Source organism: Tupaia chinensis, unplaced genomic scaffold (genome assembly GCF_000334495.1).
Source record: "Tupaia chinensis unplaced genomic scaffold, TupChi_1.0 Scaffold000234_1, whole genome shotgun sequence".
Taxonomy (NCBI): Eukaryota; Metazoa; Chordata; class Mammalia; order Scandentia; family Tupaiidae; genus Tupaia; species Tupaia belangeri.
The window spans coordinates 1087570-1092321 of NW_006159712.1; the positions used below are offsets into that span (position 1 = coordinate 1087570).

At 43.1% G+C, this 4752-nt stretch overlaps 1 protein-coding gene across 2 annotated transcripts in view; it reads right to left on the reverse strand.

Moving 5' to 3' along the window:
- KCNIP1 (potassium voltage-gated channel interacting protein 1) overlaps positions 1-4752 on the reverse strand; it is a 367558-nt gene that overhangs the window by 49138 nt on the left and 313668 nt on the right. The window lies entirely within an intron of this gene.

Here is a 4752-nt window from a genome sequence, read left to right on the forward strand (position 1 = left end):
GCCGGTCCCAGTAATGCCGGCACAGAGCACGGAGTACTGACTGGGGTGGGTGGTGAAGAGGAAGTGGAATCAGTTGGAACCATCCTAAATTTGGGGCTAGGCATTTCCATTTCCAGGCCTTCATTCCTTCTGTAATGAAAAGAGAAGGGACACTGGATTTCTACTTTTCTACCTTTTGCCAGTTCTCTTCTATATTTTTAGTTTATAAATCAATTATGGAGCTAGTCTCCAAAAAACTTCTATGAAATAATTCTGTGGTTGTGGTTATGTTGTAGTCTTCCTGCCTTAGCCTTCCAAGTAGCTGGGGGACCACAGGGATGTGCTTCCATGCCTGGCTTTTAGGGTGGACTGGGAGCTGAACCCAGGCCTCCCACGTGGCCTCAGCCTACTAAGTATCAGTGTCCAGTATGAACCACCATGTCAGGGCCTGAACTTCTTTTCCTTAGTCCTAGTTTACTTCTTTGAATCTTCTAATGTTAGTATATTTAGGATTTACTCCACATTCATGTATTCGTGTAACAATCATGCAAGCATGAATGTTCACACCACATTCAGATTTTAGGAAGGAGATGTTGTATAGGAAAGAAGTCTGTTAAATACCCAAGATGTGAAGATAAACGAAGTGCTTTCACAGCTGGTAATCTCCTTTTATCTTCCCAACAATGCTGAGAGGTGATGTCAGGGTCCCCAGTCTGCCATTGAGCAAATGAAGCCTCAGAAAGCTTAAGTGACTCCCAGGATCACATAGAAAGTAACAACTTGTACTGGCCTCTGAAGCTGGACCTCACATCCACATTCCGATGTTCCATAATTCATACGATGCAAAGCCTTGTTCTGATCTCCTGATGTCACACTCAGCTTCCTTCTGCCTTTCTGTCCCTCCTCTTTACACAACCAAGAAATGGGTTTCTCATTCTTGAAGCTGCTCAGCATTGATTCTTTGTTTCTCTAGGCCTGGAGACTTCGATTTAAACTTCCTTGCTTTTTTTGAAAAAATCTTGGAAAAGGTTTGGAGTGGAGACTCTAAAAGAGGAAGTCCTTAGGGGTTGTGTCTAGTAGCCGGTTTCTTTCCCATTGTGCTTAGCCATGTGGATCTTAGCTGAGGTCCACCTGGCTGAGTAGAGGCCTGTATGTTTAACACCACTTGTGTTTAATAGCATCTGGCCAATGAGCACATTGCATGTGTGGGAGCTTGGCTTAGGTGGTTCTTGGGGAAAATTGAGGGCATGTATATCAAGCAATTTTTGAATTATGTCTCTATTAGCATCTGTGAATGTCTCTCTGGGGAAGCCAAGAAAGCTCTATTAGTCGAGCAGTTTAAAACAGGATTGGAGGAAGCAGTGGGGAATATCCCATAGGGAACAATAATTATAAACAGTAGTTCCATGTAAACAGGTCTTAATGTGTTTTTTCTATATTGAATCCCTGGGAGTGAGGATCTCGGGTGGTGTTTCAGTGCCCCCGCCGGGGCCTTGCCCATGCCTCCTGGTATGGGTGGGTGGTGAGAGAGTGTTGGGAGTTGAGAAGAAAGGCTCAGGTGGCCTCCACTGGCTCCCTGGGCACCAGAAGGCCGTCAGACCATGACAATGCTGAGCTAGTCTTGTTGCACCCACTGGCTGCCTGAGAGCCACATGACATTGTGGTGTGACCTCCAGGAACTGGTAAGTCACTCCCTGTCTTTGTGCCCTCGCAGAGTATTTGCAGTTTTAATACGGAGCCGATGTTTACATATGAGGTGTTTTAATGAGTCCTCCCAATGCTCTTCAAGATATGCTACATCACCCCATTTTACAGATGAGGAAACTAAGCATCATGGAAGTTATATACCTTGCCTGAAGTCACCGGCCAGTAATTTAGGGTTTAAAATCTGCTCTTTGACTCCAGTTCTACAGTTATTTCCATGAAGTCAGATCATTTCTAGGCTCTTTAAGGTCTGGTCCAGCTAAAGATTCTAGGAAACAAACCTTTTGGGTCCTGGAAGGTTGACAATCTCCCCTTGGGTTTTGCCATGCCACCTCAACTCATTTAGACTCTAGCAGCCATGGGAACAGAAATCTTGTTCATTAGTTCTGTCTTTTGTAGGTACTCCTGGCTCCAGTGTCCTAGGGTTATGGCCAGGGTCCAGCATGTAGAACTGTACCCACGTGATGCATTCATAGGTATTCTAACTGGTGGTTGTCATGGTGAGGGTGCCATACTGAAATGCTGAGGCCCTGGGTGGGTTGCTGCCCACCTTCTGTCTACCTTGAAAGCAAGTATAGCATGTGTTTTCTTAGATCAATAAAATGGAATTACGGGAACATGAACACTTCAAAGTTCGACAGAACTTATTAATCATCCACTAGTTTTCAAATTCCTATAAAGGCAAGGAATTCTTTAATTAAAGGAAATTGTACGTAAGAAAATAGTATGGAAGACAGATGAAGGCAGTCAGATTTTTGGGTTAAGTTGGAAAATTGAGAGAAATAGTCCTCTCCCTACCCAACTCCACAAAAAAGGTTTCGAATTTTCAGCCTACTTTTAAAGGTACATACTGTTCTTTCTGTTAAAATGTCTTTTCTCCTCTTCTCTGCCTTTTAGCACCTATTTATCCATTAAAACCTTTTTCAAATGCTCCTCCTCAGGAAGCCTCCCCTGATCTCTTCAAGGAAGAAGTAGTCCTGGTTTTTCTGTTGTGTAGCTTTCTTCAAGAATCTCTTTTGTGTCTTAGCTACGCAGTAGCTGTATGATTTGGGCAAGGTATTTGAGCTCCCCAAGCCTCGGTTTCCTTATCTGTCAATTGGAGGAAGTAGTAGTATCTTCTCCACAGGGTTCAGGGTTAAGTATGACGATGCACACAGAGTATTTTGTGCCGGCAATGCACAGATCTCTCATGATTACTCTCTATTGTGTTACAAATACAGAGCTATCTTTCTCATTAGATTGGGAATGTCCTTTGAGGATGGGAACAGACCTTAATCCTCTTTATATCGCCAGCATCTGTTCTGGAGTCAATTGATGAATAAATGAACAAGTGAATAAATGAAAGACTCTCTCTCTGACCCCCAAATTTCCACGTCTTTTTGGTTTTCCTGTGTTAATTTTTCTGGAGGCAAATCTTGCTTCCCTTAATTATCAGAGACATTGAACATTGACTCATGTCATGTATTACTTTTAGTCCTCGATTCAGCCTCTCCCTCCTCCCCACTCTCCCACCTGTTTTCTTTTACACCCTTCTCTTTGCCCTTCCTTTCTTCCTATTCCCTGGTTCTCGGATCTCCCATCCTCAACTGGTAAGTCAGTGGTGATATAAAGAGTGTATTCCATAAGGTCGACCCATTTTATAGCAACTGGTGTGCTGTGGACATAGCTCTGGTATTCCCAGGAACCAGGTCTTTGTTTCCATGGCCAAACTGTAGGGCTCTCCTCCTAGGTCACATTTGGGGCCAGACATAATGACTTGGAGGATGGGAATAGATATTTATCATCTTTGTCTATGCTTTACCTGCTCCTCCTGAAAAGGCCACTATTAACGTGGTTATGTTATCTGGAAGGGTGATGTGTCTTAGTGAAGCTGTAACTCCAACTTGGAACTGACTGGGTCCCTCAACCTCTCTTTCTGGGTTGATTTGGTTTTGTTTCACTTGGTGACTGGCTGGACAGGTGGCTAACCTGTGGTGAGAGGAAAAACTAACTTGGCCTTCATGCATTCTGATGTCTTAGTTATTGAACAAAACCACTGAGTGGTATGGAGATTTATCCACCTACAAGCAAAAAGGAATATCCAAAGTCTCCTCCAGCAACACAGCTGTTGCTCAATCCTTCATTCTGCCTTGTGACCTGCCTGGGCCTTGCCCTTGCCTGTTTTTGGTTAAACCAACCTCCACTTCTATACTCTTATAATAGAGCCTGAGCACTGGCACTCAGCTTCTTGGGTTTGAATTCCAGCTCCTGACCTTGCTAACTGTGTAACCCTAGTTAAGTGGCTTAATTCTCTATGCCTTACCTACAAGGTGGGGAAATAATGGCCCTACCTCATAGTCCTGAGTATTGAATGAAATAACGTATACAAAGTACATGAGATATACAAGGAACTTTGCTTGGTACCTGGTAAGATTTTTAATAAATGTGCTTATTGTTATCATACAGTCGTATTTCTTTTTCTCTTGGAAAATATAAAAAAGTCCTTTTCCTTAGCTATGGCATTGTCATTTTACATCTTTCTGATTGGGCCACCAGCTGTTCTCTGTCTTCAGAGGGAATGACGCAAAGACTTTAGAGTCTTTGTTCAGACCCAGAGGCAACATGTGGTGAACGGTTGCTACATGCCAGGAACACACATTCTTACAGTTTATCTTGTGATATCCAAGTGAAGTAGTGACAGTTTACCCATTTTGCATATGTAAAAAGTGAGTTTCAGGGAGCTGGTATATCCTAAGGCCATACTGTGCAAAATAAATGCTGGAATCTAAACCCCAACTTCTGGTTCAGGTGCTGGTTGGTGCATCATCCCACGCAACTCCTGCACCTCCTCCCCAAAGGCTCCCTTCCTCAGGAGGCACAGCTTACGGTGACTCCTAGAGGGGACAAGGACACCTCAACTACCTTCTGATTTTTTAAGATAAGCAAATATGAAAGCAGATAACAATGTAAAGCTGCTATGCTGTGTTAGTACGATAATTTAAGAAAAGCTTTTATTTTATTTAGGCTCTTTGCATAGAAGTTCACTGACAGGATTGCCTGAGCAGGAATTTGCTTTTTTTTTTTTTTTTT